This window comes from Haemaphysalis longicornis, unplaced genomic scaffold (assembly GCF_048455015.1).
Source record: "Haemaphysalis longicornis isolate Haplotype H1 unplaced genomic scaffold, Haemaphysalis longicornis Haplotype H1 scaffold_249, whole genome shotgun sequence".
In the NCBI taxonomy this organism is placed as follows: domain Eukaryota; kingdom Metazoa; phylum Arthropoda; class Arachnida; order Ixodida; family Ixodidae; genus Haemaphysalis; species Haemaphysalis longicornis.
Window position 1 is genome coordinate 61,946 of NW_027526313.1, and position 25,986 is coordinate 87,931.

Genomic DNA, 25,986 nt, shown 5'->3' on the forward strand with positions numbered 1-25,986 from the left:
CGGCTTCGGACTTCCAGAATTCACGTCGGTCAATGGTGAGTGCGGTACTTTTCTTCACTGTGTTTTACGAGGCTTCTGAGGATATCTGGTAGGGCGTGTTTTTTTTTGTCGCTTGCGTTATTCGCGCAAAACATTTTTGGAGAAGTGGGAAAGCGGTACTCTAGACCGGCCATAAATTTGAAGGCGTTGAAAAAACCGCAGTTGTTGTAGCTTGCAAAAGAGTTGCGCTTGGATGTTACGGACGCGCTGACAAAGCCAGAGCTGATACAGCCTAAACTCGCTGTCGGCGCTGACGTGAAGGAGCTGTCTGAATGCATTGAGCTGGTCAATGGCAGGGAGACCACGAAACGTCAGGCCTCCGAGGCAGAGGCTGAGCGCCAGCGTAATGAGCTCGAGAGGCAGAAACGAGAGCAGGAACGCGAGGAAAGGAAACGACAGCACGAGGAAAAGATGCGTTGGTACGACATCGATATCGAGCGAATCCGAAGGGAAATAAAGAAGCTCGAAAAAGAGAGACTCCAACGGGAGAACAAGAACCTAGAGCACGAAATTCAACTTGAGCAGGAAGAAGTAAAGCCTGAGTTTGAATTGTTGCTCGAAAAAGACCTCGCTGTCGAGGAAAGCACCGCGCCAGCGCTGCCAGTCGCCGACGCTCGGGAGCGCGAGTCGGAAGCGACAGTTGCGGCCCAGCAGTGCGGCGAGGTGGATGGCAGATATAGCGGAGATAGCGCATTTCCGGAGGCTCACGACAGGGGGCAATGTAAGTCCATGGAGAGCGGAAATGTGTCTGTGTTGGTTTCGGAGGTCTCGGCAAAGTGTTCAGGTGGTTCAAATTCGCGGGAGGCCTTTGGAACGTCTACCGGTCTGATCATGAACATTTCGCGAGATAGCGAGGTTTCGTTGGAGTGCTTAAATCATGAGGTTACCGAGAGGCCGCACGAGTCCGCTGAACCGGAGGTTGTTCCTTCGGACGGTAGTGCAGAAACGAGCGACGTGGTGGGAAAGCCTGCAGTCGAGGCAGCCAACGGTTTGCAGGGTTCAGTTGGGAGACATGGCGATCTCGCCACTGAGCAAGCCGATTCCGTCCTGCCACCAGCTCAGGTAATCAACCTCGAGCAACGGCCAGCCGAGCTCATAGAGATTCAGGTGTCACGGGCGGCTGAGCCGTCTTTTAAGACAGGGCAGCCTGGTTGTAGTGTAGTTCTGGCAGTGAGGAAGGAGAACGGGAACACGCTTCGGTCTTCGCGTGCCGAGGCTGTCGCTGAAGCGCGAGGGACGGCGAGGAAGTGGCTGTCGGGAACTACAAGGTGTCTAATGAGCACGTCATGCCCTTGTCACTCACAGCTGATGCTCCCGACGATAGGCCAATATGGGCTGAGCTTGTTGAGGTTCCGGTGTCGCCTGTGGCTGAGCAGAAGTTGGGAACCGACCAGCCTAGAGAGAACGTAAACGCGCTCCGACGTTTGCTTGCCGAACGCGTTCGGGAAAAAGGCGAGCAAGAAGGATAGAGGCAAAATTCCGCACGTACTCGCGGCGCGTGTTTCAGTGCAGGCACGCCAAGGGGCAAAGGCGGTAGCTCGCATCGCGCCAAGGGAACGCCGCCTCCAAGAAGGAGTGCGCGCCTAACGTATGAACGGTTGAAAATCCCACTTGCTCCTCCATGCGCTCGACTGATGTCGAAAAGAACGGCCGGTGTCCTCTCACGCGGTCGCAGCAGCGTTCAGAGAACGGGAGCACCTGAAGTACGGTACAAACAGGGGAACGTTCAGGGCAATGACGTGAGCTCAAATCGCAGCTATCGGCGCGAGAAGTGGCCTGTAGACGCCGGAATTTCTCAATTTTATGGTTTTTCCTGAAGCAGGTTTCGCCCTTTAAGATTACGTTTTTTTGTGTGTGTGGCACATTTACAATCACGCGAAATGTCACCTTTCAAGTTTGTTTACTTGTCTAAAGTACTGCTGGGTTAAAATATAACTTTAGTAGTTAGTCATTAGCGTATTTTATCGCAACTAAAAGGCTGGTAGATCTTCAGTGTGGATTCGTCTTCGCACTTGCCGGCGATGCGGTTGTGTCTTCCTGTGTTGTTCTGTTGCTTGCCTGACCAAGCCAGAGATGTTTTTGGGGAGCCACTACTCGTCCCGTGACCGGCCCGGTGAAGCTCCAGCACGGTGTCGCACAGCCCAGGCCTCGAGTTGAGCGTCTGCCCAGATCTTCACTTCGAAAGCATCCCTCCGGAAAACGGTTGAACACCCTTATCCAACGGGATCTCGGACCCCCCGCGGAGAAGCTGTTATGAATCGGCCAGCGCCGCCGTACTTTCCCGCATCACTCCCCGGCTGTGCGGCGAAGCCACTGCGTGCGCCTTTCAGCATTCAGGCACCACCATTTCGGTGACTCATTTTTCAGGTTTCAACAAGCCGGATCAGACGCTTCGCTATCGACGCTTTTCAAACTTGAACGGTTGCCGGCTCGGCGAGGCGCGTCGCAACCTGTTCAAGGACACAGAGGCCCCGCAATCTCAGCGAAGTCCTCCTGTCTCCCCTCTCTCGGACTCAACGTGCGCCGAGGCTACCGACGACTCACGAACTCTGGAAAGAGCATTGTGAGTGTCTGTGACGTTCGTGGCGTGTTGCCGCTTGTTGGCGTTTTGACCGCTACCACTTTTGGGTATAAATAGAGCTACCCAAGCACTGTAATTCATTCCTCTTTGAGCAGCGAATCCATGCTGTCACTCTGCTCGAGTCCTGTATTGTAACCTCGCCCGTCGGGGCATTGTTCTTTGGCTTCGGTTCACCTCTCGCTATGAAGTAAACAGTTACGTTAGCCTTCGGCTTCTGGACTTCTTCACCGCTGCAACAGCGGCTGGCCGCTCGCATCATACACGCTACCGCTCGTATGTCGTAGGCAAAGGAGCTCGGATCGGGCGCCCCCACTCGGTCGCAACAACGCATTCACGCCCGCACTCACACACACACACACACGGACACACAAAACACACACGCACATAAACACACACGCACGAACCCACACACCCACGCGCGTGCGCGCACACACACACACACACACACACACACACACACACAAACACTCACGCAATAACGCAAAGGCACACACAAACACACCCACACACACAAGCAGACACGCACGCACACAAGCGCAGACGCCCCAACACAGGCGTGCACACGCATACATACGAACTGGATCACACGCACGCACGCACATACTGACGCACACAGTCCTTTACTCGATCACCCACTCAAAAATTACACCATTCGATTGCCGAGAAACCATAGTATTCGCCGCAGCACATAGTGGTCATAGTAGCCATCCACAATTCTTTTGTACGCGGGAATATCTACATACGGGGCACAAAATATGACGAACAGACTATAGACTGCGAAGGCCTGTTCAGCGAATCAGCGCAGCAACCATGGCGGGCAGTGCAGGGTCCGGACTAACCACAACGTGAAATACGAAAATAAAGCAGCAGAAACAATTTCGACATCATAAATAGCTGGTTGACAACCATGCATGGACAGACAGAAAAACAATGCGGGAGCCCAGGTGCCAATGTCAAGCTAGGCATGCAATTTCGCATGCGTAATGGTAAATGACTCTATATTATAATGTAACAGCCCGAACAGCGCCTTTAAATTTTACCTTTCTCGATCTGAAGAGCTGAAATGTATATTTCACAAACAGCGCTCAACAGTAGCTATTCGAACTCTGTGGTTCGATACGGTGAATGAGGGGTTAGACATCACGGACAGTTCTGGTAAATCTGTATGAACGATATGAAAACTTCAGCTGGAGACAGGTAACTAAACGAAGGGGCGCAGTCAACGAGTCATAATGACAAATTTCATGTCACGCCTTCGTGGACGCAAGCTACTTCGTTTGCTGCACGCTGCGAAAAGACGTAACGCAACCAGTGTTGCAAAATGTGCATCCCCATTTCATACCAATTCCATGCCGAGGAATTACAGCATGTCGTTATTCCATACCGTTCAATTCCTCGGAATGACCGAATCTAGCCAATTCCAACTCCTGGAATGGACTGGCAGTTATATTCCATTCCTTTAATTACTCAACGCAAAAACTGCCTCAGATGTCTATCGAGTTTTCGGGGAACGCAACGTGAATCTCACGTTATCATACTCGTCGAAAACTTCAAAAGTATGCAAAATGTGTAACTTGTCACCAGTGTTGTGGAATGGGCATCCCTATTCTATTCCAATTCCATTCCGAGAATTAGAACTTGTCGTGATTTCATTCCTTTCATTTCGTCGGAATGATAGAATTTAGCCCATTCGAACTCCTACAATGAACGGGTCAGTTCAATCCATTCCTTCAATTCCTCAACGTAAAAACTATCTCAGGTGCTCTATCGAGTTATCGAGGAATGCAACTTGAATCTCACGTGATTATAGGCGTTGAAAACTCAAGAGTATGAAAAATGTGTCACTTGTCACCGATTTGGGAGGCGGTAGCAGCTTGGCTCCCTATCTGATATATCGTGCAGAACCACCCTTTTAATGGAAAAATAACCATCCCTTCCTGACAAAATTACAGAAAATGCGTAACCATAAAGTGCGTCTAACTCACACTGGAAGTGCGTCAACCGATTGTCTCAGCTTGAAAGACCCAAATCGCAAGCTAAGCACGAACCCTTGCAATGATTTTTCGCTCTAAGTGAACGCATCTGAGAATGATATAAATGTATATCGATACGTCGTTTATGAGATAGAGATATCCTTTTCTACTGCGTCTTCATGATCGACGCGTGTGTTGCCTTATCTAGAACCGTTCTTTTTTCGCGATTTTCAAGTAACCATTGTAACACAATTAGGTCCTGTTTCTGAGAGAGAGACAGAGAGAAAAAAAAGACTTCACTCATGGCCCCTAGTTTCACGCACGCGCTGTGTGTCCAGAGATGTTATCACAGCTTTTCAGCCGAGCAACCGGCCAATGGGGAAAGGTGTGCTTTTTGACAGAAAAGCAACGATGTCCCCTCCCCCTTTTTTGCATAATAAGTTGCGGGATCCTGCTACCTATTCTGGTATTTGCATGTCAGCATGATGTAATGGTTTGCTTTGGCGCGACACGACACGAAGCAGCTGTTATTCTGATGCCAACTTTTTCTTTTTCGTTTTACAGTCGTTCACGTTCTGTCTCACAATCTGCTTTGCGTACCGTCATACCAGCGTAATTAGTATGGTCTGGATAACTCACAGGAATGTCGCGCAGAGCTTTCTCACATGTGCAGGCATTCTAAATGCTTACTTGAATGAGTTCAAATAAATTTACAGCATTGAGTACTAATGCTACTGTCTGATGCCCTCTCTGAGTACAACTCAGTCCTGAAAAGGAGTCGAACATCAAGCATCAGGTCAAAAGGCCGTTGTCCTAATTCCCTTCCTATTTCCCATAACCCTTCGCTTTCCGTCATCCCAACCTTTCCTGCTACTTGCCAGGGGAGATCAGGGGAGTCCCTCCGGGCCTGCTTGTCTGTCTGCGGTGTCGCTTAGTAGCATTTTTCCACTTTATTTTATGTCCACCTTCGGGTGGTTCAAACTTCTCTTACCGTTTGGCCTATTTATTTATTTTACAATTGTCAAAGGCTGGTTGTACGCAAGTGGTACCGGCTGAGGAGGTTACATTTTACAATTCTTTTTCAAGCTTCTGTATAGTATATGTACCAACGCGAGAGACGAGAGGGCAGCGTCACGGAACACTATTAACAGTTTTGCATTCAACGTAGGGAAGTCGTCACCACTTAAATGTGGAACTCCATTTAATCGCTTTTTATTGCCCTGGTATTACTTCAGCCCACTCCGCTAAGTGCAGGACATTATTTATGACCCCCTCATTTGAGGTGACAGAACCATATCGCGACGGGAGCCCTGTCCAAATAAAGTAGCGTCAGGCAGTTCGTTTCCATGAACGGGCAACCAATATGCACGAGGACCTGATCAACATTTTGAATTGAGGCCTTCGTACCTGGATAGTGGAGGTGCTCCAGCTGTCAAGCTGCCAACTACTGCTTCAGTATTCAGGTACGTTTGCATCCAGGCGCTAAGGCCACGTGCGCAGAAACGCAGCAACCAGACCACGAACCAGTTTGACATCACTGAATTAAAGGGCCACACTTTGGTTTGGCATAACTAGATTACACGGCCGTAATATCGCGTCGAAGCAAAACAGTGTGTCGTGCTGCTGCGAGCTGTCGAAACACTTGCAAAAAAGTGCGCTAACGTTTAGAAACAAACGCCCTGTGGAAGCTGTGTCTACTGAACTGCCGTATTTAATATTTATTGTAATCGTATATCACAGCTGCCCAGCTGTGATATACGTGATTCGTGACACGTGATACGTGATGTACGGCAGCTTGACACCTGTGACTACTACTGTGATCCCGATACTACTTCAGTTGCGTATATAATATCTAATCTAATTGTATATCCCAGCCTATGTGGCGGCTCAGGTCCGCCACTGTGGGGGCTCAGAGAATGGCACTAACGCCCATCGTACGCCGGAGCCAATCTCTCGCGACATATCCGGCATAACTGCCAAAGAAACAGAATGGGAAATTCCCCATGTTCGCCAGAAGTTATTATGGGGCGACGGCCTAAGTGGAGGAATTTGTTTCATTGGTGCTACCACACGGTGGCAAAAGGGTGTGGCCTGATGTCGAGAGACGCACATGGTTTCATCACATGTCATAAGCGGCGCCGGGAGCGGACTTGCGACAGTTTGGGGTATGTCACTGGGGCAGTTGCAGCAGTCATGTGAGGGGAAGGATCCATAACGCCGCTATACTGCAAGGCCTCGGCTACCTATTACTGAATTACGCTCCTAAGTGTCGGCCTAACTGTCGACGGAGCCTTCGCAGTTCAAGGTAGCAGAGAGAGCTGACGGCTGACTTCCTCACAGAGAAGTTCCTTTACATGGGAGACCATAGAAGTACTTTCGGGTTCCCTATTCCAATTCGCGTGTCTACCCATGAGATGAAGTGCGCCGTGTAAATATTCACTCCTTGCGAAGCTCGTCAAACCAATGGCCGATGTTCACTACGACGGGAATCCAAAGCTGGTATTTCGACATGAGCATTCGAAAGGCATCGTCATCTATACCTTTCACGGCGTGCTTGATTTTATCAGCTTCGTTCACGAATAGATTACCATGCCGGCATAGGTCCAGGACATCCTCGATGTAACTGGTGAACGTTTGATCCATTTGCTGCACTCGGGGGTAAAGGTGTTTCGCGGCGTCCAGTTTCCAAAAGGCGGGTGGCATAGTCTTATATTTTCACGTGAATAACGGCATTGCAATCTCTCAATAACTGCTGGCAAAATGCAGTTATTCTAAGGTGGTGATCACTATACGGAACGTCGGAGATGAACCAGGTACTTTTTCGGGAAACCCTCAAAAGCAGCGAAACATGATAAACTGAAAATTTCGCGTTTCAAGTGCAATCCGCATTTTCACCGTCAGTAAAATTGACGAATCAAGTTTAACATACATATACTCCATTACCTCGCAGAAGACAGAAAAAATCGGTCTGCTTAGCCCCGCTTGTTTCCAGGGGGATATTACAGGTTTCTATGTTTCAGTTATACTCTAATGTATTGGCGTGAAATTAAAAAAAAATCACACGCAGATATAATCAATTTTGAACGGAATTTTTTTGCCAAATTAAAACATTGACAACTGCTTAGTCTTGCTCACCTCTACGGCATTTAAGTGGCTTTTTGGTATGCTTCGGTGTATCGAGCTAAAGTTAAAATTTTCTGAAATAATATTTTCCTCGGGGCATTTTCGGTGGCTTCTATATGTATATTTTTATGCTCTGCTGTTCTCAGTTGAAGTGTGAATTCACGGATACGTTGATGAATTTTGTCCTGAGTTTCTGAATATATTGATCTATACATTTTCGTTATGGCATTTCCAGCACGTGATGATTACAAGGAAAAGCTAAATAACAAATCTAATCCAGAAGAAATTACAGTTTTTATCGCCGCTGTTTTAAATCTATGAAATAACTCGTAGTTGATACCAGTGCTCTTTATTTTTGAAAAGACACGAATTGTACTAGGCTGATCTTTTTGAATAGTTGCCGATGTTGCCAAGAAAGAACGATAATTTTTACACACAATTTGAAATGCCAAATCATATTTGTGGGTGGGTACCTGAATCACTAAATTCAAACTAACGCGAATAACGCCGAAAAAGAGCAACGCCTTGAGTGAAAAAATGCTATAAAACTTGTGAAATTCGGCGCGGAATCTATCTTTGAAAAATAGCCAAAAAATTGGGGAACTGCCAACAATGAACACGGCCCTGATTTCGCCATGCATCTTTGGCGCTCTTTGCCCATAGTCGGCCTTGCGCCAATAAAACCCAACTATCATCATCGATTTCGCCATGCAGTGTCTCCTTCCCACGTTCCGCGGGGGCCTCTTTAGCGAGTGTGCACAGGGAAGTGATGCCGGGCCGACATTATCGCTTGGGTACTGTACGCTCCGAGCATGGCAAAGTTAGACGGAGTTGAAAACCTCCAGTGACTTGTTCGCACTAAGAGCTAGCGTCTAACTGCAGTCTAAGGTTTTTCCGCTTTTGTTACTCGTGTAACCCGTTATCCTGCTGTAAATAGTTTTATATGAACTGTTCGTTTCCCTTCATCAACTACAAAGGCCTCGACATCGTCAATTCGGGCACCATCTCCGAGAACTTCAACACCATCGCCCTCCGAGCCTCCTACCAAATCAACCGGAGCACCGAGTGATTGGGTTCCTGATCGACACCGGACTTCGGGAAAATGAACACCAACAATCTTTACTGGCGCAGCAGACAGGATTTGCCAGAAGAAGTCACCTGGCCGCAGCCAAGGGCAGAAAGCGGACGCAAGCACGCCGTCATAGGCACCAATGGAGCAACGCGCATAATGGTGCATTTGGGCCAAACCAGCCCAAGGAAATTGGCGGCACGAAGTCAACCACGCGGAAGCCAACCACTGATGGGGCAGGTGAGTGGGATGTCTCGCGCTCCCTGGTGACGTGTAGGCTGAGTACTAGGGTGCATGGTAGTCAGACGGAGCATGCTGACGAACGTGGCGGATAGAGACGGAAATGGTCAGACACATGACGCGCAACCTCAAAGAGGAACGGCGGTAGGAGGGGTGGCGCAAGCGGAATCTCAAACAATAATTCTTAGACGAATGGAGTTAGAGTTTCAAAAACTGAATGTCGAAGCCTAGGAGCGGGAGAGAAAAGAAGCGCGCAAAGCGGAGAAATGTGTGCGCGAAGCGGCGGAGTAGGAGAGAAGAGAGGCGCGGGAATCAAAGGAGCGCACGCAAAAACTGAAGTTCGAATCTGTAGAGCGGTTGCGAAGGTTTGAGTTGGAGCTGGAGCGCAAACGACAACGCACCTTAGGTTCGGACACCGGCGGGAAAAACCTATCGGGAATAGACCGAGCCAGTTCTATAGCGACAGCCAAGATGAATGGGGCCGGCCAATGTTTTGAAGCGGAATTTCGCAATGACAAAGTAAAGAGCCTTGTCTTCCTGCACGACGCTAACATATCTGCCGGAGCCGAACGCGTGGAAACGGACGCGAACATTTGGAGCGTTGACTCCAGGGTGTCGGCTGAAATGAGGGGTAAATTGCCTTAGCCCTAGAAACTGACCTAGAACACGCAGATTCCGCTCGCCTGGGTAGAATCCCAATTACAGCGTGTGGACGGGAGGTAGAGCCAGGTGTCGTGCAGGAAAGTTTTGGGACGAGCAGCTTCCTAAATCCCTTTCACAATTCGTAGGCGATAGTGAGGGGTGAGTTAACTATTGAGGCTCCCGTTCATGAGGCTGAGATTGGTGGGAATAGAGTGAGAGCAGAGAAGAGGTAGGAGAGAGAAGGAGTCGAGAAAACCAGGAACGGGATGACGCGTAGACGAGGCCGAGTCCAGGATAATACTGATGGGAAGCAGCTCAGAGCATTTGAAAAGGGTAGGCACGATACGGTGATATCGTATGGGTTAGGTAGCCTTGAAGGTGAGTGCGAACACGAGGAGTCTGATGGATAACACCAAACCGCATGCGTGCACACTGCGAAATAAAGGATGAGAGCTCACGAGCAGGTTGTGAAGGAGAGAGGAAGACCGTGGGAGGAGGCAGATACAGTGGATATAGAGAAACGGGACGCAATCAGCGATCGCGCCAAACCGATGTCTAAAACAGAGCTTCGTAGCTTTATCGTCGCCACATTGTCCGGGTCATCTGCAAAGGGGGCTGGAAATACGCGAATGCTCTGCACTGTTTCCAAAATATCGCAAGAGGAGAGTAGCATAGAATCGCCCCCCAGCCCTAACAACGCCACGGTTCCCGTGAACGTTCCCGTTCACTCGTCCTTTTTTCTACAGGTGGTGCGTTGTGCGGTGTTTGTGTGGTGCGTGATGGCTTGGTTGCTCGATCCTTGCACCGAACTAAACTTTCTGTGCACCGCAAGTGAGCTGAACGACAGCTGAACATTCTCGAAGGAATGTCATCATTCCTCGCCGTCAAGGAGAACATTGGCGCGCGTGCGCATAGCCCAGGCAGCACAGAAAACGTGGCCAGCCTTTGGGTTATTTTTGCCGATGCTTGGCCTGTTTGGCCATTGGCAAAGTTTGGACTGCCAGAGAACTTATGTTCTTTGGCATGCATTTGGTCACGGAATACTTGTTGTCTGTTCGGCCAGCCGAGGTCTTTACACCAAAGGCAAATATCTGGCCACAGAGAACATGTTTTTTTATTGGTCACCACACGTTCGGCGACGAACAGCACGCGTCCGATCACAGATTACTTGTTTCCTTTTTGGCCAGCTAAGGCCGGAAGACGAACTGTAAGCGACTGGCCACGGGGGCCGCGTTGTCTGTTTGGCCAGTTTAAATCCCCAGATGAACGGCAAGCATCTGCCCACGGAGTACACGCTTTCTTTATGGCCACCATATGTCTGATGACGAACAAAGAGCGTCTGGCCACGCATTAATCGTTTCCCATTTGGCCAGCGGAAGGCGTAACACGAACGGCCACAGTCTGGCCACGAATTACTTCTTTTCTGTTTGGCCAACAAAGGTCCGAAGACAAACGACAAGCATCTGGACGCGGAATACTCGTTTTCTCAGCGGCCACCCATGTAGAAAAGATCTCCGGACAGAGAATTGCGTGTATGTATACGTGACGACCTCTGGAAGAAGGGGTCGCGGTGGACGGGAAATACAATGGTGCGGGAGAACGAGCCGCTTGTCCGCGGGGACTCTATGGCATGCAGTAGCATGGTATGTAGCTTCGCGAGGGCCTGGTGGTGGCAGTAACCTCTACGGCGAATCTCCCTTTCTGTGAGTCAACTAATGAAGGCCATTAGAGGCAGAAAAATCTCTCCTTCAGTTTATAAGCTCTGATAAAACTGGTAGGTCTGCTGACATGAGACTTGCTTTAACTGAAATGTTAGTGTGTGGGATGCTAAATTCAACTTCAAACATTTTTTTCACGCCGAAGCTGGCTTAAACAAAAAGGTATACCTAAATGCTACATTTACATCACACGAGAGTATTAAGTTAACGCCACAATGGCGACGTCAGGGCATTCTTTTAAAATAAACGAAAAAAAACGGCAGCTGTTGCAATTGATCTAACTATAATTTGTGTGGTGTTTGGAAGCACCGTGCCACTTAGGTTACTTTAGGCGTAATACCCATGAATAAAAGCAAAAACAGGGAATGAGCATGTAGACAAGTCATTTTTTTCTTTTTTCCAGCCTACCAAGCACATGCATATGCTCCTAGCATACAGCTAAGTGCCCGTGATACACGTGGCGCTACTGATTCACATCAGCCTTTCATTTGAGACCTTTGCTGTATTAATAAATATTATAAATTTGCGTCATAATAACAACATACCCCTTAGCCCTGCTATGCATGAATACATACTTCCCTGTGCCACGATGTCTTATGACCCAGCTTTTTCGCCGAAAACACGATCTTTCGTCATTGGTGTGTGGAACATCCTTGACGCTTCATTTCAGTTATATTGCCTACAGATTTCAGTACCTGGACAAAAAAAAAAGAACCCTTCGAGGATTCGAAATATGTATTTTGCGATAGCTACAGGCTATGCTTAGGTTTTACGCTCTAATGTATATTTATATGAAATGCCAATGCTCTGAAACGATGTGAGTTATTCATGAAAAGTTGTGGGAACCACGGCAGTTGCGAAGCCCTATATTTCTGGCACCCAGGGCATAAGAACTCTCCTGACATGCACAGAGGATAATACGAGCATTACGAGGTTGTACGCAGGTTATTGAATCCAAGCTATGCATACGACGATTGTGAATACCTTAAAGGGATCCTGCAACACTTACCGTCCACGACTCGGAATGTATTTTGGGGTAAAGTCTATTACCCCAGCAATATCCTCCCACAAGAATGGTGAAAATTCGTTCACTATCACCGAAACTACGCGCGATGAAAAATCGCGAAAATCTTCCCTCTCAACTCAACCACGGACAACGCGACGAAAGCTGCGCGCTCTCTCCCGGAGAGGGAGGCGGCGCGCGGCGTTCTGTTCGGCGGCGTTCGATATGTCGCAGGCCGGGGAGTTTCGTCCTTTTCCCCGCAACGTGGACGGATCTATTTCCGGTCTGGTGCCACAAAAAAGCAGGCATGGTGGCCTGCTCGCAAGCAAGCGCTCAGGCTGGTAGGGCGTTTTTGGGGCAATAAACGTTTGTTGTCGCGTGGGCTCGTTGAAAGTGGAATATTAAGTTCGTCACTCAAACTCAGCGCGCACTCAAAACAAAAGAAATACCAAAAGCATGCGGACAGGTTCAGACATAGAAGACGTTCATACACACCGCCGACGACTGCTGATCGTCACAAGAAATGCCAGAATTTAGCCGTGAAGTTGACCAGCGACAGCCAATAGGCCAGTCAGGACAGCCATGGCCCGATTGACGTCGCAGAGGCCATGCCAGGGATGCATAATAAGAAGAAATGTAGAGAGAGCGGTTGGTTTTTCCGCGTCTTTCGCGGCGATTTGCTCGCTTACCGCTTCACGTGCACGTGTAACATTTTGCTCGGGTGTTCGTGGAAGCGTAATCTAAACGTCGCGCAGATTTACTTGCACTGCACGAAGAGTGTTGCAGGGTCCCTTTAATAGTACGAAATCACGTGCTGGGCGCGTCCTGAATTTGGAAATATTGTATTCCATGGGTGTGATGAAACGCGTATGCGTGTTATAACATGGAGATTTAAAGGAACGTTACGCGCTGTTTCCCTACAACGTCATAGCATGCTTTCAATTATCGCTTTAATATCTTGTCCATGTCGTTACCACAAACATATTCTCACACAGGCAATGTATGTACACAGCTTTTTTTTCAAAGTAGCGAATCTAGCGCATTTGAACGCTTTCTTCGCGATTTTGAGCGCCGCCAGTTTTACGCAGCCGAGGTGATCAATCTGTCTCCAAAATGAATTATTACGAGAGCATTACGAAGAATTACTTCCGTACAATTTCCTTGTGAGGCTATCAGTTGGCCAAGTACTTCAATAGTGTATTCAATATCGTCAGCGACAAGCCATCTATAAAGTGAACAACACACCAGTGGAGGTTACTGGTGAGACTGCTGAAGGAAGATCCGGCATGAGGTCGCGTCTTGCCTAAACACCAAAATGTTTGCCCCTACGCCTCCGTCACCCCCATCAGGTTTCTCCCACATGCGCTCTACTCTTGCACTAGTCGCTTCCTATTTTTTCACGAACATTTCCGGCCTAGCAAACCTTTGTGGTTACCAAAACGCTTTTGAGCTACTTCTATAGATTTTTCCTTACACGAAAGATAGAAAAAAGAAGCGCAGGTTCTGTGCGGGACTATATGCTTGTTTGAAAACTTAGGCAGGAAGTGAGAGTCTACTGTCACCCGCCGCGATGGCTCAGTGGCTAAGCCGTTGCGCTGCTGAGCACGAGGTCATGGGTCCTATTCCCGGCCATGGCGACCGCTTTTCTGATGGGGCGAAAAGCAAAAATGCCCATGTGTACGAGATTTCGACGCAAGTTGAAGACCCCCAGGTGGTCGAAATTATTCCGGAGCCTTCCGTCGGCGCGTTAAACCCTACGAACAGAGTGTAAAAGGGGAAGAGGTTCCCCGCCTTCACTACATAAGTATCGCACCCTACAAACAATCAAATCAGTGTATTCAGAGACGCAGCTTTTTTTTTCTGTTCGCAGCAGCTGCTCACAGCTGCGCATGTTGACAGCAGCCGCCGTACGGGGAAGGAACCCAGTTTGTGGCATACATGCATCCGATTAATGCGCATGCCCGGGCCATACGGCGAGAAGCCGGGTAGCCTTCGGGATTTTTGTCCGTCGCATGTCGCCATTCTGTCAACTAAAGCCATGAAAGAGTTTGTGCCGTCTGTTTGGAAGTGACCAAAAGTGTTAAAAGCCACACACGTAATCTTCTGTGCAAGTGGCTGTAGCGACACGGGAACGAGCCCACTCGTCACAAGCCCGCTCGTCCCCGGAAAACAAGTCATAAGCCAACTCGTCACACCGGCCTTTTGGTACAGTGCCATCTCGAGATAGGAACTCTCGTGCACGGCGGCTTTTCGTCGCATGGATTTCGTTGAACCGCAGCCGTGTACCCGAAATTGGCGTTGAAAGCCGGTCTGAAACTGGTTTCTACAATGGCAAATTCGGTACGGCTGTTTAAAGGGCGTGTGGAGGTCTGTACGACCAGCAGGTGTGCGTAAAGAGCCGTTTTTTTTCTTTGGGGGGAAGGGGGGAGGGCGGGAGTCAGCGCGACCTGCACTTCTTCCAGTGCTGATAGTCAGTGGTGTTGAGGTGGTGTACTTATTTATTTTCGCGCGTATAACCTGCCCATACATACAACCCGCACCCCCACTTTCAGTCTGCGAATAAAAAAAAATAAAAATTGGCGAAGCTTGCATTAACTCCAGCAAGGCTTGAACCATAGCTAATTTGGATGATTTATTTCTATGTAAACACTGAAGGACATACCACCACGCTTTGCACCAAGTTTGAAATGGTTTTTGTTTGATGATTTGACTGATTGTGGGTGTTTAACCACCGACATTACGCAGGCGATGAGGCGCGCCGTGGTGGAGGGCTCCGAATTCATTTTGACCACCTGGGGATCTTCAATGTGCGTGCTCCGAAATCTCGTACACACGGGCGTTTTCGCTTTTCGCCTCCATCAGAAAAGCGGCCGCCGCAATCGAACCTGCCTCCTTGGGCTCAACAGCAAAACGTCATATCCACTCAGCCTGGTTTACTTTTTCTGCGTGCTGTTTAACACAAATTCGAATGCAATTATCATTTTAATAGAATTAACTCTTTATGAAGGCATATTTACCTAAATTCCTACGTCAAAAACTTTCAAAGCACACTCACTGGCCTACATCATTTTTAAATGGACGACGACTAGGCTCCCTGCAATGCAGTTTGACGAGCAGGTCGCGCCACCTGGCGGCTGAATGTATAAGGTCCAAGGCGTTCGCTCGCGTATGCCCGCGTTCGCTGCTGCTGCGTAGCGTGGGCGATTTGGCAGTTTGATCTCGGCTTTGTATTTTCCGGTGACGTTACTGCAGTTTACGGCTCGATGGCGTCACCGCAATCATGCGGGGAACCCACAGTCACAAGGCAAAAAACTGGGCGCAGATATTGATGCGTCAAAGAATGCCACAGTCGGGAGGGCACGCCAAGCGTGAAGCTCTACTGTTTCCCGTCGTAGCCTTGGGAGAAAGTACGGAGACAGAAGTGGATTGTTGATGTGCGGCGAGTGAAGTAAGTGAACTTTGCTTGTTCGGGAAATCGCAACATGTTCCGAAAGCGACTACGGACATTATTTCTCATTGAGCCTCAGTCTGGATATGCTACGAAGCGGTCACGTCAACATCGTAGCATATTTGGTGGTCTGTAGTTCAGTAACTTGTGATCAAATTCACGGATATTATACTTTACCATTTTCTTAACTCCGTTTTCTCATACCTGCGGCGTTAACCACTCATAGACGTGCTTAGAAAAGGTGCGCGGTCGTTGTGAGCCATTGTTGGCGTGCGCAGGCCGGCGCTGTCGCTCGCGTTTTTTTATCCGCGTACCTCTTCGCTGTCAATTCATGCCGGTCGCTCAGAAGTGCATTATTAGTGAACAATGTGCGGTGCATTATTAAACACGGCGAAAACATGTAGCAGCGTTCAAGCAAGGAAAACAATGTATAAAGTGCATGAGGTAGTAAAGCCTGCACAAGTAATTGTGTGCGTGTTGCATTTGTTTTTAATAACGTATTTTAATGACACAGCTTCATACTACTGCCCGTTAACGTTACTGCTCCTATTTTGCTGTTACAGCTCGGAGGATTCATCGACCTGGTACCCGAGTCGGGACTCGAGGGTGTGCTCTGCATTTTGTGAATGGAGAAAAGGCACGATTCATAACCACCCAGGGTATTTACCCACCATATTCCCCAAATTCTACAAGAAGCGATCCACTTCGCCCACTGCTCAAGTGGCTAGATATAAAAGGTAACCTTTCTTTTTGGTGTGCCAGGCTTTTTTGCTTAAATGTTTGAAACTATTTTTCCCAGAATGAAGCAGTTGGTTCCTGCCTAAGAAATAAATATATGCTTGCGAATGTACCAACCACAAAAGTCTGGTATATTTATAAGAACCAGTACCATTACATATTGTTAAATGTGCAGGTGGAAACAGCGCCATTCCCTGTCATCGCCTGCAGCTTCTGCTACTGCTGCCGAGTGATCTGTTGCCACTGCATTAGCTGCTCTCCCTGGAGCTGCTTCGGCCAACACATCTGAAGCAGCAGAAGCCAGCGGCACCAGCTGCTTTGCCACGGTTTATGTTTCAACCGACCCTGACCAGTCGTGCGAAGACAACTATGGACTACAGCTGCTTTCTGCTGTTGCTGCTGAGCTTCATGTTGCAGCAACCTCGACGGTAAGCTTTTGAGTGACATGCCTCAAATTGTACGGGAAAATGTGGTGCTTTTGTACAATCCTATTTCAAGCAGTGGATTATTACGTAGCACAAGCAGAAAGTCAACAGTATTCCTCTATGTATATTGTTTCATTTTTTTTCTTGTGTGTGACACTTACTACAAAAAAGTGTGCATTTCATTTGCTAGTAGAAAAGTTTACGTACTTTGCATCATCTTGCGCACTATGATAGACTAAAACAAGCTTTGTACTGCATTTAGCATTTCTTTCTTTGTTTTTGAATTTTATGCAGGGAACACAAACAGAAGACGCTCAGCTGTCAGACATGACATTCTCCGTTTTCTTGTGCCGCATTAATGACATGGGCGCATCGTGACCCATGTCGACTCGCATGACAGCAGTGTCCAGCACCAGCCAGAGGTCAGTAGCAGGCACTGTGGCCCCGACCACCGAACTAGCTACTTCTCTGGCTTTGACAGCGTTGCTAAGTCGGCCAATGCACTGCAAGACTTGTGCAATATCAGCACTACAGTGTTTGCGTTGCTACTGAGCATGTTGCCCCTTTCAACGGAGAGGAAATGCGATGTGACACTTGAGAACAAGCTTCTCTTATTTTTGATGAAACTGAAGCTTGGAATCACCTATTCTTCACTGGCCGTCCTGTTTTGTGTAAGCGAGACATCAGCGTCACGCCATTTTAAGAGCGTTTTAAGGACAATTGCTGTTGCAACAGCAAAGTGGATTTTTCGCCCCCCATTGAGTGTGATTGAGGCTACAATGCCGGGCAGTTTTCGGGGGCATTACCGAGGATGCACGATGATCATTGATTGCACAGAAGTACGGACTGAGCAGCCAGCAACTGTGCAGCAAGAGAGAGTGCTGTATTCGCATTACAAAGGGGCATACACGTTGAGGTTTTTGGTGGGCATAACACCCGGGAGGTGTGATTTGTTTCTGCTCTAAAGCTTATGGTGGCCGGCTGTCAGATGCCCACGTCACTGTAGATTCTGGTTGTCTAGACCTTGTGCAAACCGGAGATACCATTCTGGCCGACAAATATTCCCAGGCATTCAAACAGTTTTAGGGAACCAGAATGCCGTTCTTGTCATGCCCCCTTTTTTACATGGCTCTCAGTTTACACCAGAGGAGGTTAGAGACACGTACAATATAGCTCAAGTGAGGATACACGTTGAAAGAATGATCCAGAGAATTAAAATTTATAACATCTTGAATAACAAAGGGCCAACTGAGCTCATCCCGTGCATGGTTGATGTTTCTCATGTCTGCTGTGTGCTAGCAAATCTCCAGCCCCCAATAATTAGACGAAAAGAGCAACCACAGGCATCTGCCGCGTCCACATCGTGAGTCATGTACGCTTCACTTGCCCTACTCTCGGTTTCCTGCCGAAGAACTCGCAAGGGTTAGAGAGACCCGCCACGGTGGCTCAGTGGCTAAGGCGTTGTGCTGCTGAGCACGAGGATGCGGGTTCGATTCCCGGCTGCAGCGGTCGCTTTTCTGATAGAGGCGAAAAGCATAAACGCCCGTGTGTACGAGATTTTGGCGCATGTTAAAGATCCTCAGGGGGTCAAAGTTAACCCAGAGCCCCTCTACTACGGCACGCCTCATCACCTGCATTGTGTCGGTGCGTTAAACCCTACAATCAATCATGGGTTAGAGAGCCCAAGTCTGCTGGGCTGGATGGAGGGTTGCAGCTTCATAGTGTAACACCTGTGTGTTGAGGTGTTGGTACACATTAGGTCCCCACCTGGTCAAATGTTTCTGGAGCCCTGCACTGAGACGCACCTCATAGCTCAGGCTTAACTTGGGCGCATAATTGGATTATTGTGAAGCTAAATACTAGCACACATTTTTTCCTGTCCATTTGTGTTCATGCATTTGAATATTGCCTTTTGTACATTGCAAGCAATGGTGTGATCAAGTTTCTCTGTTTGTTTTTGTATTGTATGTGTTTGTAATTATAGCAGCCGATTGATTTTTCGGACCTGGAGAGGAACGAAAAATAGTCCGAATAAAAGAGCAGTTCAAAAATTCCATGAGCCATTACTCCTATAGGGCAACTGCCGGTTCCTCGGGAAAGTCCGGAATATCCAGCAAGTCCAAATTTTCGGATACTGAAAAAACAGTTGACTATTGTATGTATGTTATTAGGGTGTTTTCTGCATGGGTATTCTTTGCGTGGAATAGAGGAATGCAAAATTAAATAATGTTTTAGCTTTGTAAAGAGTCACTAGTGATTTCCCTGTCACACGCATGCATTAAGGCGTGAAGCCACAGTGCCCCCAGGAACTTGTGCACGTTGCACTACTGACGTGTTATCAGTCATGTGGCATTTTAACGAAGCTACAAGTGGATGACGCTGTCCTATGTGTTTGGTGGACAATTAGTTTGTGCTCATATGGTCATATTGTACTTTGCACTTGTTACAAACCCTTGTTGTGTGTTTTCAAGGTGTTGACCCCTCCATTACTGTACAATTTGAAGCTGTGAAAATCATGTCTTCGTATCCTTTGCCAATTGCTAGTGCAACTGCTCATTATGTTACTTGCTGATTAAGTCTTTGTTGCCTTTTGTTTGATACCATTGAAAACTAAGCATCCATAAGGCCGTTATTTTCCACCAGACAACAAGAGTACAAAATAGAAACTTTATTTCATTACCTGTTCAGCAGATGCAGTACTCAGAAAACGTTTTAGTTTGCTGCAGCAGGCAGAAGCGAGCTGAAGTAAAACTTTTCAAGGCTTGGTATTGCCTCCTGCTGAAACGAGTCATCCTTGTCGACATGAACAGTTAAGTTTTCTTTCTCTGAGTAGACGAAAAAAAAGCATTTGTTTACATTTCGCAAGTACATTAAAATTTGGACTTGAGTGTAGTAGCTATGGGTCCTCTTCAGCCTTTTCAGACTTGGATCACTGCGAGTCCCCTGAATGTAGTCAAGGACGCTCTTCCCCGAGCTGCCGACCATACCATCGTTTTCGCACTTTTTGGGGCACTTAATCTCCAGGAGGTACATTTCCCCGGCCAAGCAAAATATTCCGTCTGGGCTTCCGCACAGCCAAGGCTGGTCTGGGTGGATGAGCAGACCCATCTGAAATAGTTGGACATTGTTGCAGTAAGGCACAAAAGGTGACCAAGCAATTGCGGCTTGGAAAACACTCCATAAAAATACCCATGTTATTAATCCATGCAAAGATCAATGCATGAGCAAGCTTAATGCAAAGCAGTTCCACAAAGTGTTATATTCCAGTGATATGAACCAAGCCATTTTTAAAATCAATCACCATCATAAAACAAAGTGCTGTTACTATTAAGTTTTTTTTCACCTTTTTTTTGCTTTGGCAGTTATTATTTTTTTCTGAAGCATTAACTACTGTGAGGGCTAGACAAAGCATACACTCACCTCCACAACTTCAACACCTTGCTGACGCTCAAACTCCATCCGAGATGGGGGTTCTGTGCGAAGTCCTGTAGTTGAGTACGAGAAATAAAATTGTTTGCAAGCCTTATCATTAGAGCTAGCATCTAACTGCTGTTTCAGGTTTTTCCGTTTTTATTACTCATGTACCCAGTTATCCTCCTGTAAATAGTTGTATATGAACTCTGCGTTTTCCTTCATCAACTACAAACGCCTCGACATCGTCGATTCGGTACAATCTGCGGGAACTTCAACACCATCGCCCTGCGAGCCACCTGCCAAATTAAGCGGAGTCGGGGTGATTGTGTTGCTGATCGACACGGGACTTCGGGGAACGAACATGAACAATCTTTACTGGTGCGTTACGAGCTTTATAATAGTGGTGTGCCCGGTTATAGCAGCAATCTGTGCGGAAACATTATGCGGAAGACATACCTTGACTAGTGTCGCCGCAGGCGGCCGCGGTCGCGACGGCGAAGGTTCTCGCCTTGGAGCAGCTTTAAGGCGTTCCGCCTCACTTGTAATTGACGCGAACAACGTTTTTGCCGTGATGGTAATAAATTATCTGTCATTGTTCCTGCACAAAATGTTTCACTCGTTTGCCTCTATGACTACGTTCTATAAGCGTCATAATTACCATGGTTTGAGCTACCTTCCGATCCTCTTGTGTTGTAAAGCCCATTTTACTAGCTTTTCACGCTTGTCGCCTTCGGTGTTGCCTAATAGGGGAGAATTTTATCACTGCGCCCCAACTTAAAGTAATTGCATAATCATTAGGTAGGATACTTGCTGGTTGATCTGGCAAGTAATTGTAAATAGACGTCAGGTTTGTAGTTAGCAACATCTATTTTGTTCCTTAAAGTCTGCGAATACTCCCGGCCTTCCACTATACACACCCTTTCTCCCTTTGCGCTTCCAAATGCCAATGACATCCAAATATTTGTTAAAAGGACTCGCCTCACATGACTCGCCACAACAGTTTCTGCAACTAGTTATCACAAAAGGGCACATGATAAATTGATTAGATTCACTCTCCGGGATCGCGGTAGGGTCTATTGTTGTTGTACAGACCAGCGAAAGCAAAGGAAAACGATAGCCTTGTTAACGTCTCAGGAATTTTCTAAAGAAATACACGGTTAGCCTGTGTGGATTCCTGTTGCGGAACATATCCGCGTGCGTAGATAAGTTTTCTTCGCTAATTCTCAAACACTGCCCGATAGCATTTACCCGCGCCTTGATTAGGGGGAAGAGAGGGCGCACGATCTTTGACTCTCATAACGTTTTTCGAAAAAGGCAAAGTTTGGCAATATATTAGAAAATCCCACGGCAACAAAAGCTAAATGCAGAATCTGTTCCCATATCCGTTCGATGAGAGTGGAGAATTAGGCGAGAATGCGGTAACGAAACGAGGAGCGCAAAACTGAACTTATGCGCAAAGGGAATCGAAACTGTGTCAGAACATCGTCCTTCATTGTTGTGTCAGTTTGGGCTTACGTTTCACTCATGGATGTTAACCAACTTTTTTGTCTCTCCCGTTTGCTTAAGCGAGAATTCCTAGCAGTGCTTGAACCGTTATGTCGAAGCGCAACCGAACGGATCTGAAAGCTGGAACCGAACCGGTCTTTTGGCCGGAACTTAACTCGAACTCCAACCAATATTTTTTCAGCATGCTGAACAAGCACCTGAACTGAACTAAAAAAAAAATTCCCCGCATTTCCCCGAGGGGAAGAATGTGAAAGTGCGAATGCACGAGTTGAATTTGCGCGGTTCGGTAATGTTCGCGAAAGAGAGATCACACACACACACACAACTACAAAGAAAGAAAGATGCATTTATTCACGGACACCTATTTGTGTTGTCGTTGTAGTTGATTGCTAGAGCGGATCTCAGCTTTGAAATTTCGTGTCAGTACTCCTTTAAGCGGGTGCATTAGCCCTTCTCACGCCCGATTCCTGGCCAATCCCCCACGTGGGTATGTGCCATGTCAGCGGCCAGGCAGCACGCGCCCATCTCCCCCCGTTGCCAAGGAAGACGAGGAGATTCCTGGCCAATCCCCCACGTGGGTATGTGCCATGTCAGCGGCCAGGCAGCGCGCGCCCATCTCTCCCCGTTGCCAAGGAAGACGAGGAGCGCGCGCACCCGCAGCTGTTGCTATGCGGACGGCGGCGGGCGCTTCAGGCTCGCTTAAGAAGTGCATTCGCACTTAAAACAAATAACCGTTACCGGTTCACGACTGCACGCGTCGACCATCATGATGTGTGGTCAACGCAATGTGGTGCATTTGTATTCGCACCATCGGTCTATTAACTCTCACATACTTTACCCTTCAGATCGATATACACTATCAACACTTTTTTCATCGTTACACCAGGAGAAAAAGTATGCGCCTCAATGTTGCAATGGCATTCTACAACTGTTAGCGCGGCTCTGTGCATAGCTGAACGGACAAAATTTCGACCGCTTGGAAGCCTGTTTGTGATATAAAATGTCTTTGCCCTTCCGTCTTTGCGACTATGTAGGGCAGTAGGGCCACAAGGTAGCTACACTGTGCAACGGCGAGGATGAACACCCGTCATGTGCCTTCTTGATGCATTTTGCATACCTGGAAAGTATAAATATTCTAGAAATGGGGCAAACAATAACCGGTCGGCGGCTGAGCTGAACCACAAGGATGTGGGTTCGAACACTGCACCCAGCTGCCAGGTTTGTGATGTAGACGAATAGCAAAAGCTTCTGCGTTTTGATTTCGAAGCCCTTTAAATATCGTCACGTGCCTTATATTGTTTTGTTGGTCAGCATTATACGGTGTGTTTCGTAGCACAGGAATTGCTTTAAGACATCAAACCACCAATATTTTTCGGAAATACGTGTTACAGAAAAAAAAAAACATTTTAATTCGATGCCGAGTTACCAGACGAATTACTTCTGCTCTTTTTTGCTGCATTCAGTCATCAAATAAGCAAAACACTAAAGGTAGAATTTTGCTGTAGACTTTTCACAACCAGACATGTCGTCAGGTACCGTAGTGGTGCCTACGATAATCGCCATGGCTTGAGTGCCCGTACAGTGGGGAAGTTCCCGCATTTAACCTTTGCAAATGGGGATAATACATAATGCAAAGATAACTCTTATTGTGTCGCAGGCTATTTGCAACGGGGTACGGACGATTCGTCGAAAGACAATTCGTAATAGGGCTATTCGTAATAGGGCAATTCGTAGCAGGGCAATCGGTCGCGTAGGGCAATTCGTCATAGGGCTACTCGTCGCTTGGCCATCTAGTCGCTCAGAAAAAAACTTTTTTTTTTGCATTTCTAGGCTTAGAGCATAACGGAATTCGGAAAAGAGGGGCATGGTAAGTGCTTGCATAAAAGATAAAGCTCAGAAGACTTCCCAGATAAGTCCCCTTCCCCCAGAAGCTGACAGTGCACCGGAGGCTGCGCGTTCGCCGGACCAATCTTATCATTCAAGGCCGAAAGTTGAATCGGGCTTCTAGAACGAACTATCAAGACTTACGCGATAAAGTTCTCCAGCGAAATAGTATAAAATAACTGGTTTCAGCGTTCGTTTTCACAGTCGCTATGGAAGTCATCAGTACAGAAAGAGGAGGGGAAATGCTGGTTTGCAAAGGATTTCTATATACTGTTAACCGAAGGACTGAGCAAAGAATTTACTGGGTGTGTAGAAAAAGAGAAACCTGCAAAGCAAAGATCGTGACTGACGTCTCAAAGCTACGCGTTGTTAGAGTCTCAAATGACCACAGCCATGCTCCAGACCCAACCGAGATTAGGTGCCTGAAAATTCGTTTAGAAATGAAGGCGAGTGCCGGTGAGAACGCATGAATATTCGTTACTGTGTTTTGTTGTACGGGTTATTTCTATTGGATAGTCATCGCATACTGCCTTTTTAGTTGGAGGACGGGCGTCAGTACAGCAGATTCTTCTGGACGCGGCAGCAAAGGTCACGGATAGCACTGCATCCTAGCTGCCCTCTACGTCAACGCTTCGACGAACAGTTAGAAGGCAAAGGCAACGTGCAACATTTGTCTACGATATTCCTTCCCGCAGAGAAGATATACATCTCCCGCCTGAATTCAAGGTGCGTTTACTAAAACTGCAAAAAATAGTTTTTTATGAGTTGTTTATGCAGGTGAATTTCAAACAAGAGGCGTTCTTACTGCATGATAGTGGCGAGAGTGACGTCAACCGCATCGTTTTGTTTGCAACGAAGCGGAATTTGGAGTGCTTAGGGAGAGCAGGTGCATGGTTCTGTGATGGGACATTTAAAGTAGTGCCCTCGCTATTCTACCAGTTGTACACAGTCCATGCTCTTTGTAACGGGATTGTCGTGCCCTTGGTGTACGGCCTACTGCCCAACAAAACCGAACAAACCTATCGGAGGTACGTCACTATTAATTGTTACCTTATGAACTGCTGTTCCAATGCGTAGTGATTGGTTGGTTGCTGAAATCGTTTTCATTCCGTGTTACCTTACCAGGTTCTTCTCAGTCGTCATCAGCAACGTCGGGCCCTGCGCTGTTCGCATTCTGTACACGGATTTTGAGATTGCTGCTATTAACGCTGCTCGGGGCGTGATTTCAGACATCCGGATTCAAGGGTGTTTTTTTCACCTGGCCCAGTCGGTTTATCGTACGCTGTGCGCTTTGGGATTCCAAACACGCTATGGCACAGACGAGTCATTTGCAGTCAAGGTGAGTTTGTTGTTATAGGCCTCATGCGCTGAAGTTTGCCCTAGGAGCAGCAGCGCCAATTCACACATCCTGGTGGATCGAGGCGTCATTAGATGGGTAGTACATCAAGCGTTCGTTATAGCCGTCTTTCATTCAATTCAGAACATCAGCACGTTTTCCTAGATAGTAATCGAGAGAGTTAGCAACAGCCAAGCCACCAATGCATTATGTGCAAGGCGCCCGTGATAACGTCATCAAAACGAAATATGCAACAAAACTGCTACCCTGTTTTGCTCTTGCTCTGCTCTTGCGAATCGGCACTGTCATTCATCGCGGTGCACTGCACCGATCGGGGTGCAGCCCGTCATACTCTGGGTGATAGTAGGTTGAGAAGTTAGCGCATAGCGCTGGGTAGTGCATGTGGGGATTAGCAACGGTCTCTGTCCACCGCAAGATGCCTATACATAGATAAACGGCCGTTTTCTTTAACACAGCTCACGTAACAGCTGTTTTATTTCCAGATGAAAATGCTCCCGGCCTTGGCGTTTCTGCCTGTTGGTGCTATCCCGGAGGCCTTTCAAGACGTGTTAGAAGTCTTTCCACAGGAGGCGATCGAACTCGCCGACTACTTTGAGGATGTGTACGTCGGAAGGCCCCGTCGGAACGGCATCTGCTCGGCTCAGTTTCCTCCGAAACTGTGGTCCGTGCACGAGTCGGCACTTCATGGAATGCCCCGTACAAACAACAGCGTGGAGGCGTGGCACTTTGGGCTGCAGGTAATTGCTCATAATTTTTGTGCGACTACCTTTATCGCGCAAATTCCTGTGAGAATTTTAATATCGTATTTCTTATGGTCCCATTCTCG

General features: G+C 47.6%; 1 pseudogene; it reads left to right on the forward strand.

Moving 5' to 3' along the window:
• Positions 1 to 9,016: 9,016 nt before the first annotated feature.
• The window catches only part of LOC144172623 (uncharacterized), a 59,926-nt pseudogene continuing 42,956 nt past the window's right edge, over positions 9,017 to 25,986 (forward strand).